This window comes from Myodes glareolus, chromosome 6, assembly GCF_982192425.1.
Source record: "Myodes glareolus chromosome 6, mMyoGla1.1, whole genome shotgun sequence".
Lineage (NCBI taxonomy): Eukaryota > Metazoa > Chordata > Mammalia > Rodentia > Cricetidae > Myodes > Myodes glareolus.
Genome location: NC_142031.1, coordinates 19149428 through 19164315, shown reverse-complemented (window position 1 = coordinate 19164315; position 14888 = coordinate 19149428). Strand labels below are relative to the sequence as shown.

The following is a 14888-nucleotide window of genomic DNA, read 5'->3' as shown; positions in this document are numbered from 1 at the left end:
TGGTAGAATTCTAGTTTTGTATATATTCAGCAGTTTTTCATAGTAAACTTAAGGAACCCCAGGGGGAAAGAAACCCTCAACTGTCTTTTCATCTGAAGTTATATTATTTATATCCTGCGATCAGTTTAGGGTACTGAATTTGGGTCCATGAGCGCAGACTCCCCCTCCTGGGATTTGTACAGCCTATTTTTGTCCAATTGTCCTAGCTATAATTAACAGAGGTGCTACTCAGAAAAGCTTCCCTGGCCTCTGAGACGGCTCTGAGGGTTAGGCGCCTGCCAAGCCCTCCCTGCGGAGGCTTTTCCCAAACAAGCAGTGGACAGTCTTCCAGTTGCCATGTGATGTTTCCCCTGGCCTCTGTCACAGCTGGGTCATAGCTGGAAGTGGAAGTGACGCGTTTGGGCTGGAACCCAGATGCCAAGGCTATGAAAACGTTCGTGGGAACAATACCGTATTCGTGCAGGGTTACTGCGATTTGACGCTGCCTAAATCCTCTTGCCCTATTGGATTTTACTTAGTTTTTCTGTCTTAAACAGTAAAATGCCTGGCTTTTTAGCAAGTTATTTAATATGTCTTCTTTTAAAATACTGTTTTACATTTATTTATTTTACATTTTATTTACTTACATCCTGTGTGGTGTGTGTGTGTGTGTGTGTGTGTGTGTGTGTGTGTGTGTGTGTGTTCGAGCGAGGGCGCACGTCTGAGGCCACAGATCGAGTCAGGTGTCTTTCTCAAACGTATTCCACCTTATTTTTTGAGACAGGTTCTCTTGATGAGCCTGACCTCACCAGTTCCACTGGCCAGCAAGCCCTAGCCATCATCTTGTTCTGTCTTCCCAATGTTGAGACTATGGGTTGGAGCCTCCATGTCCAGTTTTATTACATGGGTACTGAGGATCTGAACACGGGTCGCCATGCTTGCAAAGCACCTCGCCTACTAAGCCATTTCCCCAGCCCCTTAGGGAAGCTATTTCATGACCAACTGAACTATGACATAATTAGGTTATTTTTACGTAACTATCTGTTCCAGAGCGAACCTCAGCCTGTATGGCCCTGTATGCACGGTAATTAAGTATAATTAATGCTGGCCTGAAGGGCATTCACAGCTTGAGAGCAAGGTAGCAAGTTCTAATTAATAGCCTTGCATTTCTTTTCCTCCTACTGGATATAACTTCTGGCCACTTGAGTCCTTTTGTTTATGTCAATGGGAAGCTAAAATTGTGGTTAATTAGGAAGTTAGCTAACAGATTGTTTTGTGCCCATCAGAAAGCACATGGCATCGTGGCTCACCTTAGCGACAGATTTGCTGCTGGGAGGGCAGAGGCTAAATTTTGTGGAAGGTTATTTCAATTTAACTTTTTTTAAAATTATGTGTACCTGTGTGTGTATGTGTGGGTGTATATGCACACAAGTGCAGGTTCCTATGCTGAGGCCAGAAGAGGGCGCCACATTCCCTCAAGCTGGGAGTTACAGCTGGTTGTGAGCTACCCAACATGGGTACTGGGAACCAAAGTCCATCCTTTGCAAAAGCAATAAGGACTTTTAACTGCTGAGTCATCCCTGTATTCCCTCCATGCTTTATGAAGCAAAGCTATTGATAGACACAGACATGTATTTGTTTAGCTCCAATAGCCTACTTTTCGTTACATTCCCACATAGAAGCCTATGGAAGCTATCACCTTACATTGTGTTCAATGGCCCATTGTTTTTTGGAATCCATTAGGCATTTATTTGTTATTAAAAAAATATAGTGTTATTCTGACTTTTTGAGAAAGATTCTCATGTAGCTCAGGCAGGCCTCTCAGTGACATATGTAACCAAGGATGAACCTGAACTCGTGACCTCCCTACTTCCACCTCCTAAGTAATGTCGTTCTGGGTGCACAACACCACATCTCGTGCCCTTCCCGCTCCAGAGTCCCTATCACCCTGACACTGGTATCCTTCCTACTCCAGGAAAATTGCAGAATGGAAGCTGAGAAGGGAGGCAGGAGTCTCAAAAGCAGTTCTGAGCCGCAGGGACTTGGCTAAAGGTTCACTGACAGCTGTGATGTCAGCGATGACATCACTGGGGGATGACAGTTGTCCTGGGGCCTCACACTAGGCCTCGATGACTCCACCTAAGCCTCTTCTCGCACTGTGTGGAAGGCAGCTGTGATGATGTGTGCTCAGTTTATTCCAAGATCAGACCCAGAGTTCCAGCTGCTTCCGGCCTGTTCTAGGTGCTAACCTCTGTTTACTCGAGGGAGGAGAGACCCCAACATGAACCGCTGAGCACAGCCATGTCAATTCCACTGCAAGTGCCTTAGTTATTTGTCTCCCTACCGCGAAAAAGACCTCAAGTGGTCACTTAAGAAGAAGGTTTCTTCCGGCTCACAGTTGCAGGACACAATCCATCCTGGCAGAGAGGAAGCGGGCAGGACCATGAGGCAGCCACAGTCCGGAAGCCGAGAGCCACAAACACTGATCATCAGCTCACTAGTTCTTTTTTTCTTTCTCTCTCTCATTGTTTTTGTTTTGAGACAGAGTTTCTCTGTGTAACAGAGCCCTGGCTATCCTGAAACTCACTCTGTAGACTAGGCTGGTCTCAAATTCACAGAGATCCACCTGCCTCTGCCTCCCAAGTGCTGGGATTAAAGGTGTGCGCCACCATGCCTGGCCTCACTTTCTCCTTTTCACTCAGAGTGAGTCCCCAGAGCGTGGAATAACACTGCCTTCATCCAGGATAGGTCCTCCCACTCATTACCCAACCAGACACTCTCTCACAGGCATGCCCAGGAATTTGTCTGCTAGAACATTCCAGAGCCTGTCCTCATGCTGACAATCAAGATCAATCATCATACCAGTAATATACGCAGAATGGTGAACAGGGAGTTGAACACATGCTCACATATCAACACACGGAGCTGTATTATTCACACCAGTCAGAAGGCAGAAGCAATTCCAGTGTCTGTCAACAGGTGAATGAATAACTCACATGAAATACACACATATGTACTTATGTAAATATATAATAACTTATATGGAATTTATACCTACTTATGTACATATATAATATAATAACTCACATGAAATACATGCATACATACTTATGTGCATAAATAATTGAATATTAATTGGCCTTTAAAAGGGAAGAAATTCTAGCACATTCTATGACAGGGATAAACCTTAAACGCCAGACAAAAAGGAAGCATACAGTGTGATTCTACTTAAACAAGTGACCTAGGAGAGGCAAATTCAAACAGAAAGTAGATCTGAGGTTGCCAGCGTTCCTGAGGAGAAGGTACTGGGGAGGTTATCGCATGGGTGTAGAGTTTCTGCTTGGGATGATGAACATTCTCCTGAAATAGACAGTGGTGTGATTGCAAAACACTGTAAGGCAATTAAATCAGGTAATCTTTACGTTAGGTATGTGTCGCCACAATTAAGAACAAATCAATGGAAACAACCATTTTGAACCCTGGTGACTCTGAGGTCTATGACATATGGTGAGGGGGTGGGGCCACAGACCCTGAGTGAGGCGGGAGGCCTCTGGCCATGTTATCTGGACTGGGCATGGTGGAGGTGGTATTCTGGCCTGAAACGTGAGAGAGGGTCAGCCTCGAAGAGAATGTCCCAGGGGAGGAAGTCACAGGCAGAGGGACAGTCATGGGAAGGTCGATGGTGTCCAGGAGGAGCACCAGCCAGCAAAGGGATTCTGAGTTCCAGAGGTCATCCGGATGCCCGGCTAGCCACTAAAGAGTTCCAAACAATGATGTCCTGGAGGTCAGGTTGTAGAAAGGCTGGAACAGGAGCTAGGAGACAGTAAAGAGACTATGCTGGGTCAGAGTGGCCTAGCACGAAAGAGCACTTGTTGCTCTAGCATGAGGATGGGAGTTCGAATCTCAGCATCCACCTGAGGATAGCTACAAAATGGTTGTACCTCCAGCTGCACAGGCCCACACCTGGCTTTCATGGGTGTGCACACATGTGGGCACCCACAAGCGTGTTGTTGGAATATTATTTTACCTTGTGCACACCCACAAACATGTTGTTGGAATATTATTTTACCTGTAAAGGTGTGCTACATGTGTTTCTGCTGCTTTTGTTAACAATGCAAAGATGGGGGAGCTGGAGAGATGGCTCAGAGGTTAAGAGCATTGGCTGTTCCTCCAAAGGACCTGGGTTCAATTCCCAGCACCCACATGGCAGCTCACAACTGTCTGTAACTCCAGTTCCTCACCCTCACACAGACATAAGCATGAAATCGAAAAACACCAATGCACATAAAATAAGAATAAATAAATCATAAAAAAAAACCAATGCAAAGATGTGTTACATTTCTTTGAATACATAAAATCAACCTGGGATCAGGAGGCTGAGTCAGCAACTAGCTGACAGGAAGTGGTAGGGAGGAACTGAGGGTAGTGGGGTTCTTTAGTGGGGGCTGAGCAGAAGACAGGCCCCTTTGGGGGAGACAGGAGCAAGAAGAGGTTAGCTACTTTCTCTTCAGCCTCTCTGAGCTAGCAGAATTCAACCTCAACCTTGAATCCTGAGTTCTATAGAAGGATAGAGATTTAGACAAAGTTTCCTTTAGTGACTGTGCCTGAGGGAACAGAGTTCCCACCTGGCTGTGGCAGGTGAGCCTAAACTGCTGCTGGTAGCTGTGGGGTTGCTGCAGGACCCAGCCGTGACAAGCTCAATAGAGGCCTGAGTCTCAGTAGTTTACCCTGGTTCCGAGAAAGACCACAAACTGAGACCAACCAGGCACCACCCAGGAACAGACCACCCAAAGGAAATTCCTAACGTTCCAACCGTTGTAGATCGGGTCACCTGCCAGCACATACCCATCGCTTTTCACCAGGACACCCCTAGACAAATGTCAGTCTTTAGGGGTCCTGAAGCTTAGAAATCCCTCACCCCCGTCTTTGCTACTACAAAAATCGAAACCCAACTGAGCTCAGGGCTCTCTGATCATTCCAATAGCTAGACACCTGGGGAGTCCAAGTTTGCAAACTTCTATAAAATAAAGGTTCTTTGTTTTTACATACGAGACTCGGTCTCCTTTTTGGTTTTTGGGGGGAATCCGTAACCTGGGCACAAAAGTGGCAATTGTTGATTGGGAGAGCAGCTGCTTAAGGTGCAGCCAGTGTATAGAATGCAAAACATCACAAGCACACACTTTTTTTAAGGGGGTAGGGTGTGGAAAAGTGACTCAGGAGTTAAGAGTACACACTGGACCTGAGTTCAGTACTCAGCACCCATGTCCAATGGGTCACAAGTACCTGTACTCCAGCTCCAGGCCAAGCCAGTACTTTCTTCTGGACTCTGCAGGCAATTGTTCTCACACACATATTCCCACACACATGCATATAAAAATTAAAAACAAGCCGGGTGATAGTGGCACACGCCTTTAATCCCAGCACTCAGGAGGCTGTTGCTGCTTCCTCCTCCTCCTCCTCCTTTGTCTTCTTCTTTGACAGAGTCTCTACAAGCCCAGGCTGTCCTGGAATTTGCTGTGTAGACCAGCCTGGCCTTGAGTTCACAGAGAAGATCCGGGGTGTCTCTGCCTCACGAGTGCTGGAATTAAAGACCTGTGCCACCATGCCTAGTTAAACACCGGCTTCCTAAACTGTAGGTCATGATTCCCACAGGAGCTAAATGTAATGTGGGGGCCTTGAAAAATCTGGCAACCATAGAAATTTTTGTTCACATGATAACAAATAAATTAATTCAGAATCAAGTATAAGGAACCCAAGGTATTTCTGGCAGCCTTCACACCCCCATGTCTCCTGTGAGGCTCCAGTGCAGCCTTGATTCCAAACATGCAGCATGGGCACTTGGAACTGAGCTTGCGGTCATACCACACAGCACCCAGTAATGCCACCTGAGACGTGTCAGCTGAGACTCAAGATGGCTGCGGTAATGAATTGTGGGATATTTACTGTAATGAATTGTGGGATATTTACTGTAATGAATTGTGGGATATTTACTGTTATGAATTGTGGAATATTTACTGTATGTACTGTTGCCTGCTCTTTGGGAAACATAATGGCTTAACTACAGAAAATAATAACTTTTCATAATTTTCTGCCATCATTCCCTCAGCAAGTTGGTAACAATTTAGTCAGTCTTTGAGCCTCCACTCTCATGACTTCAATCCTGGAACCCTGGCTAGGAGAAACAAGGGAATGAAGAAAAGACAGACAGGTGTACAGTATGGCTGAGATCAGATGGGGATCAGCTACCTCCTCAACCCAGATATACAGGCTAAAGGTTAAAGTTCTCAGAAAAAAAAAAAAAGAAGAAGAAGAAGGAACGAGTAGCCTGGGAGGCAGAGACAAATGGATCTCTGGGAGTTCAAAGATAGCCTGGTCTACAGAGGGAGTTCCAGGACAAAGATATACAGAGAACCTGTCTCAAAAAGCCAAAAGTTAAAAGTAAAAATAAAAGAAACAGAGGTTAAAATAAAGCTGCATAAAGATGGAAAATATACAGAGAATCTTGATACTGTTTGTTATTATGCTCTCTTTGAATTGTTTAAATGCTGAGCAAGGTGAAACAGCTGCTAAAAAATATTTGCTTGGGCTGGAGAGGTGGCTCAGTGATTAAGAGCACTGCCTGCTCTTCCAAAGGTCCTGAGTTTAATTCCCAGCAACCACATGGTGGCTCACAACCATATGTAATGAGGTCTGGCGCCCTCTTCTGGTCTGCAGACATATACACAGACAGAATATTGTATACATAATAAATAGATAAATATAAAAAAATTGCTTATAAATGCGGCAGAATTAATCCAAGATAGGTATTTTGAAAATACCTTGGCTTCAAAATTGAAGTCAAAAGGTATGTTACTTTGGAGAAGAGATTTTGCTTTTGTTTCCACAGAAAATGAGAGGCTCTGGATTTATTCAGAGTTAAGAAAAATCATCTTTGACCAAGGGAGACCACCTGAGCAATCTCCTGTAGGAACATATGGCCCAGATGTCTGAGTTCTTCATCCAGAACAGGTTCAAGACTGCTGTCTGAGATGATCAAGACTCACAGGATACTTCAGTCAGGACTTGATCATAACTCTAAATTTTCTTTAGGTCCCCATAAGATTATCAGTGCCCCCCACCAGTAAGAAGTAGCCTGGAATACTACGCCCACATTCCCAAAAAATGGACTATGGATATTTTCCTTTGTTTCTTTTTTAAAAAAAGAGGGGGAAGTGGTGCGGTAGAATTGTCTATATTCTGTCAATCATATTTTAAATAAATGCTGATTGGCCAGGCAGGAGGTATAGGTGGGAAAAAACAGAAAGGAAGTGAAAATGATGCAAGGAGAGCAGGAGAATTCTGGGGAGAAGGAAGCTGATTCCTTCCACTACTGCCCAGATCACTGAAGCAGCAAGATGTGAGCTGCCCTGCTGAAAAAGGTACTGAGCCACATGGCTAACATAGATCAGAAAAATGGGTTAATCAAGATATGAGAGTTAGCTAATAAGAAACCTGACCTAATGGGCCAATCAACTTTATAACTTATAGAGATCTCTTGTGTGATTTTACTCTGGGACTAAACAGCTGGGGGGCCAGGCAGGACAGAAACACAAACAAGCAGGCCACTCATGTTACACAGAACCTCAGCATGCTTATTACATACAGCACAGAGGGAGGAGTTGGCTAGTCTAGGTAATGTCGGAGCCCCACATTGGGGAGACATCTGTTAGGATCCAGTCTCAACCGGTCCCTACGTTCCAGGGAAGGGGCATGTGGATTAGAAAAAACAGGTGGGAGGAACAGAGATAGAAAAGAAATACAGAGACATGGGATAGAACCGGGAGGGCTATCCAGTGAATACTGAATATGCCCACAGTTATTTTCCATATTCTTGTATGTTGGTTATAAGTTGTTATGAATAATGGTCAGGAAAATAGCTAAACAAAGGAGAGTCAATTCAGAGTTCTTGTTTTGAAAAAAATGGGGGAAGTGCTGTGGGACAATGGTCTTGTACCCTGTCACTTGTATTGTTTTAATAAAACACTGATTGGTCAGTATCCATGCAGGAAGTATAGGTTGGGCAACCAGGCAGGAAGTAGAGGCAGGAAAACTAGAACAGGAAAATTCTGGGAAGAGGGAAGACTCGGCCTGCAGTCATCACCCAGATGCAGAGGAAGCAAGATGAGAATGCTTCACTAATAAAAGGTACCAAGCCATGTGGCTAACACAGACAAGAATTATGGGTTAATGTAGGATGTAAGAGTTAATAAAAAGCCTGAGCCAACCAATTTATAATTAATGTACACCTCTGTGCCCCATGTTGGGTACCAATCTGTTGTATGTAGCTGACACACGTTGGGTGCCAATCTGTTGTTGGAGGCCACTTGTTTGTTCCTGGATACCCAGACCCAAAATAACCACACAGAAACTATATTATGTGCAATACTGTTTGGCCAATAGCTTAAGGATATTTCTAGCTAACTCATATCTTAAATTAACCCATTTCTATTAATCTGTGTATAGCCACAAGGCTGTGGCTTACTGGGTAAAGTTCTGTCTGGTGTCTGTCTCCAGTGGGGCTACATGGCTTTTCCTGACTCCGCCTTCTTTCTCTCAGCATTCAGTTTAGTTTTCCCTGCCTATCTCTGCTCTTCCCTGCTATAGGCTCAAAGCAGTTTCTTTATTCATTAACCAATAAAAGTAACACATATACAGAAGGACTTCCACATCAACAAAGGACAAACAGAACAATTACTTGCTTCAGAACTTGAGACATCAAGCCATTATTTCCTGAGTTATGCATTCTGATGTTTTAGGCAGGGCATGCAGCCGACAACACCTTAGATCAAGTATCTTGTAGGCAGCCACCTCCAGTCTTAAAAATGAAAGAGCAGGAATAGTCTTGAATTCTCTGACCTTGGGTCAAGGTGGAGCAGATCCACTTCTGTGGATCCCCACAAATAACAGGTCTCTGTAGGGGAGCAGTTAGGATGTAAATCCTAGAGGAGGAAGTTTCAGTCCCTAGTCTTTGCACACACTGACCAATGGCCATCCCTGCTGAGTATCGCCCAGGGAAGGTTTTGCCACTCCTGTGGGCTTGAGATAGTGGAGTCCCCAACACGGTCACACCCATGGCAACAATACATATTCAAGTTCATGCAGGACTTCACTCGTTGACAGCTTCCTCTGCTTCTTCCATCTTTGGATGATATTGTACAAGAATGTTTGGTTTTTTTTTTTTTTTTTTTTGGTTTTTCGAGACAGGGTTTCTCTGTAGCTTTGGAGCCTGTTCTGGAACTAGCTCTTGTAGACCAGGCTGGCCTCAAACTCAGAGATCCACCTGCCTCTGCCTCCCGAGTGCTGGGATTAAAGGCATGCGCCACCACCGCCCAGCCAATGTTTGATTTTCAAAATCGCTGTTAGTGCCAGGCTTGGTGATACATATCTATAATCCCAGCACTCCAAGGGTTGAGGCAGGAGAATCAGAAGGTCTTCCTCTGCAACGTTATGAGTTCAAGGCCATGCTGAGCTATGAGACCGTGTCCCAAAATTAAATGAATAAATGGATCAGTGAGTCAAAACTGGGCAAAGCGTGAGGACTTGAGTTCAGATCTCCAGCGCCCATGCAGGATCCATGGGGCCAGCTTCAATGACAGATGCTGTCTCGAGAATAAAGCCGAAAAACGACAGCACCAACACCCAATGTCCTCCACCGGCGTGTGTGTGTGTGTGTGTGTGTGTGTGTGTGTGTGTGTGTGATGCGATGTACAATCACTCTTATACACACACAGAAAAATCACACAGTGGGCTGGAGTAGAGTGTTTGCCTAGCACACATAGGGCCTCAGTTCCACCCTCAACAACACACATACACACCACTACCAAAACAATAAAATCTGGCTTGGTGTGGTGGCACATGCCTTTTGTCTCAGCACTCAGGAGGCAGAGGAAGGCAGAGCTCTGAGTTTGAAGTCAGCCTGGTCTACAGAGCAAGTTCCAGGGCTACACAGAGAAAACCTGTCTAGAAAAACAAAACAAAACAAAACAAAAAAAATAATTAAAGATAATTTGCTTTAGCAGGCTCCTTAAAGCAAACTATCTAAGTTTCCACTAAAGGCAAGCTTTATTCATCAAAGTAACGCCACCATGGGTCCTAAGGCAGGGACCTGGGGAGTGTTCCTTTGCTATATCTTTCTCACCCACATTGCAGTGTGCAAATTCAAAGAGAAAATGAGCAGGTTTCCGGGCTCTGTTCCGCACACCAGAGTTCATCATAGTCCAGTCGCCCCTGCAAGTGAGAACTATTTCAAGTCTGAAGGCAACATCCTTGAAAACTTCTCTGGTGAATGTGCAGAGATCACCATGGCAACCTGTCCTGGGCCTTGACTGGCTGGGCTCCAAGGCACACAAATAAAGCCACTGGAATGTGGTACAGGGCTCAGGGCGGGGCGACTAAAAAAGCTGCCAGTTTTCCGTGAAAACCACCACAAGAGGCCTCGGCCTCAGCAAGGTGTCAGTAGAGAGAACTGGGTTTTCTCTGAGACGTGCAGTTGCACGCAGGCAGGCGCACAAACGCCCTCACTGGGCTTGCCTTTGGGGCAGAGCTGCTTGAAAACGGCGGAACTCCAGTTTTGTGCAGCTCAGGGCTAGCGCCTTTGCCTAGCGTGCACAAGGCTCAGGGTGCGATCCTCGGCACACACGCGCGCGCACACACACAAATACACGGATCCCCAATAAGAAGAAAGGGAAGAAAAAGAACTCCAGTGTCTGCCTGTCAGTCCTCCTTCCTCTAGGAAACTTCCACAAGGCCCTCTGCCCCACCCCCAAGTCTTTGCTCCAAGGTCGCCTTTTTTCTGAGACCTTCTCCTATCGCCTTGTGCCATATCACAGCCTCCCCTTCACCCCAACTTCCGTACGCTGTTTAATGTTTTGTTACTTTTGATACATGCTAGCATCATTTGGGGAGAGGGAACTGAGAAAAATTCAATTGAGAAAAATGCCTTAGTCAGATTGGCCTGTAGGCAAGTCTGAGGGATGGTTTCTTGACTGATGATTGACATGGGAGGACCCAGCCCACTGTGGGCGGTGCCAGCCCCTGAGCTGGCGGGCAGGATTGTGTAAGAAAGGTAACTCAGAAGCCAGGAAGCAGCATTTACAGCCTCTGCTTCAATTCCTCCCTCCAGGCTCCTGCCCTGACTTTCCTCAATGATCAACTGTGACCTTGCTCTGTAAGTCAAAAAGACCCTTTACTTCCCAAGCTGCTTTTGGTCTGGGTGTTCAACAGAGCAAGAGAAAGCAAACCAAGACACTATGGCTCTGTTTCGTTCTTCTCCCTGCACTCAGCAGTGCCTGGAGCCTCTGTGATTTGCTGCTTCCTGCGCACCACCAGGCTGCCTTCAGCTCCAGGTTGCGACTCTGGTCCATTTCATCCACGCTACATCTCTGCCACTAGAACAGCATCTGACCCATAGTAAGTCCACGGGGAACATCACTGAGTGAATACTCAGGTTTCTCTGACGATCAGTTTCCTGAATAATTCTACCTGCGTGGTTAATGTGAATTAACCCAGCCTGGCTTCAGCCCTAGCACCATTTCCCAATAGAGCCAGCCTGTGGGAAACATTAATCAGACCCTGAAAGACCGGAGTGGGGAGACTCTCACTCAAGTCTCGGAGTAACACGACCCCCCAGGAACTCACAAGAGACCGTCCTTGCTACAATCACACGATGTTTATTGACAGGACAGGAACCAGTGCACTGGGACTGAAACTCATTTCCCACGCAGAGGTAGAGGAGTTCGACCCAGAGTAGCTGGGAGAAGGGGTACTAAAAGAGCTAGTTCCAGGGCAAGCTCCAAAACTACAGAGGAACCCTGTCCCCCCCAAAAAAAACAAAAAACAAAGAACGATTTCCACAAGGACTGACTATGCAGATGACAGAGCACTACTTACCCAGTATACACAAGGCCCTGGGTTCCATGCCCACAAATGAATGGACAGTCACCCAAAGTTCCTCTGCAACAATGGATCAACCATCTTTAGTCTACAGGCCTAGCATATCCGACAGGACAACATACTGTCAGCAGTTGAGGCAGGGGCATTTTCTTGCCTAGTGGTTTACTTTTACCACAAAGAAAGTAAACTTCATGTGGAATTTCTTCAATGTCCATTTTCTTTCTTCTCTGAAGTAGGTTGGTGCTGCCAGGAGCAGACATGTCTCATTGTCATAAAAAAAGATGAACCTAGGTTATTAAAACATCTTAAATGTCATATTCTGTAGATCTCTGAAATATTTGATAATGACCTATCTAAAATATATTTGTTTGACCTTGAAAACATACCTAATGTGACTACAAGCTCGATTGTAATAGGTGACTAATTACTAACACTGTATTTTCTTATTATCCTAAACAATTGGTAATAATTTTCAAGGACCAGAAATCTGCATTACATTGTTGAATGAACTTTTGTTACGAGCTGGGAGACTTCAGCTCCAGGTTCTTCTCGAGTAATATCTATGAGGACTCTGTGCCCTTCTCCCCAGAGAGCGATGAGTGACCAGACCAAGCAAGAGAATTGTTTTATAATGATTCTTTACTAGCATCTTCAATATCCAATACATCAATGGGGTTTACAATCTTAATAGGCATGGGGGATTGATAATGGTAATCACACAGGCAATTCAATATCACAATTATTAATCCTAATAAACCTAATACATAAAACCAATTCATAACCTTAATCTAACTTATCACTTATCCATAAAACACTTCTTAACCTTAATACAACTTATCTTATTAATTATCTATAAAGTGCTTCTTAACCTTAACTTATCCATTAACATCCTAACATTTCCTAATCTTATCAATTATCTATATGTCTTAACATTTCACACACTAAATATATGTATTAACATGTCTATGCTCTTCTCTTAACATCTCATACATGCATGAAATAGTATCATACGACCTGGTATTCTTCAGCTTAAAAAGGGCTTTTTGAATTTCTTCAGGCTGGACGCCTGACCGCACTGGGGGCTGGGTAGCGAGGCTCTACTCTTGACCCCGTAGTCTGCGCTTGGGAGATAAGGTTCCGATGTCCTGTTCCAGGCTGGTATCTGGTGCTGGATCACTCCTTGACCACGTAGTCTCTGACCTGGTGCTAGTCTATCTCAGAATGTAGGGCCTTGGGACTCGGCTTTTCGGGTGACCGAGTCTCAGGAGACAAGGCTCCTAGTTCTCTACTCTGGAAGACGAAGCTTTGCTCTCAGGATGGCAAAGCATTCTGAAAGGCAGAGTATCTTGTCTGTTCTCGGGAGACAGACCTTCAATGTCCATTCTCAGGGAATGAAGCTTGCATTCGGGATGCAAGGCGTTAAATGTCTGTTTTCGGGATATGAAACTCTGTACTCGGGAGATAGAGTATTAGATGTTTAGGCAAGGCGTTTAATATTTCTGCTTTTCGGGAGGAAGGCTTGGAGGATCTCTCCTTCCACGAGGCCAGATACCTGGGTCATTGTGAGAAGTGAGATAACCGTCCTGCTTTAGCCCCCTCTTTTAAGTGAGTTCGAAACTGCCCTTCGCTTGATCCTTCTGATAACCAGGTGTCCTAGGTTATCAGTATCAGTTGGCCACAGAAGGGTGGGGGTCCCTCTTGTGTGGCAAGATTTCGTTACCATGGTTGCTGGGTACAGCCCCCCCCCATCTGGCAGGGCAGCCTTCAAGCCGGCAAATGTTCTTTTACTATTCCACTTTAGTAATTTTCCATACCACATACAAGAAGAAATGCTTTTACATTACACCAAGTTGCATTCATTCTTATTCTATAAATTTCCTGTTCTATCTATACTACAGATTTCCCTTTCTTTGTTTATTCAGAGGAATCTGGTTCCATGCTCATTACAACTTTATAGGTACAATACCTTGAACAAGATTAGAAATGTATGTACAGTATGTTTTAACAAAATTAATCTGAAATTTGTAATAATATACAAAATTTGTATCAACATACAAAATTTGTATACAATATACAAAAGTCCAATCCAATGTAAAACCTTTAAAACCAAGAATTGTTTTTTAAAAGTAGATTCAATAACTTACCTTTTTATCTTACCATGTTTACATCCTTCCTTTTCTTTTCAGAGTAGATTCAATATCTGTGCTTTTATCCTATTATATCTGTATCCCCCTTTTTACTTTTCAAAACAGATCATATCTATATCCTCCCCTTTTCTTTTCAGAGTGAGTGTGGCAGCACACACTTGGAATCCCAATGCCGGAGGTGAAGACAGGTGAATGCCTACTGCTCAATAGCCAGGCAACCTTGCCTAATTTGTAAGCCCTAGGTCCCAGTAAGAGAACCTGTCTCCAAAAACAAGATGGATTACTCCTGAGAAACAACACCCAAGGTCGACCTGTGGTGCACACCTGCGCAGGCGGGATTATCTTCACTTTGTTCATTGAGCGGGGAGGATCCGCCTCTGCGGGTGGCACACTCCCTAGGCAGGAGATACTGAACTGGGTGAATGGAGAAATCAAGCTGAGCACTGGCAGGCATGCACTAATCCACTGTTTTCTGCTTTGACTGTGAATGCAGTAATAACCAGTTCCTTCTTGTCCCTGCTACCTTCGTTTCCCTACAATGATAGGCTGTAACCAGAAAGTGTAACTGGATACTGTTACCAGATACTGTAACCAAAAACTGTAAGCCAAATAAACCCTTTTCCGCTCAATTGCTTCTTCTTCTTCTTCTTCTTCTTCTTCTTCTTCTTCTTCTTCTTCTTCTTCTTCTTCTTCAAGATTTTATTTATTATGTATACAGTGCTCTGTCTGCATGTACACCTGCAGGTCAGAAGAGGGCACCAGATCTCATTACAGATGGTTGTGAGCCACCATATGGCTGCTGGGACTTGAACTCAGGACCTCTGGAAGAGC

At 44.7% G+C, this 14888-nt stretch overlaps 1 long non-coding RNA gene across 2 annotated transcripts; it reads left to right on the top strand.

The window, feature by feature from the left end:
• The first annotated feature begins 11078 nt into the window (after positions 1 to 11078).
• LOC146894123 (uncharacterized) lies at positions 11079 to 14686 on the top strand. Of its 2 annotated transcripts, none has more exons than XR_015002203.1 (2): positions 11079 to 11185; positions 14195 to 14686. It is a non-coding gene; the product is annotated as an uncharacterized LOC146894123 (long non-coding RNA). The 2 variants fall into 2 exon arrangements; XR_015002204.1 differs by having other exon boundaries at positions 11079 to 11427.
• The last annotated feature ends 202 nt before the right edge of the window (positions 14687 to 14888 follow it).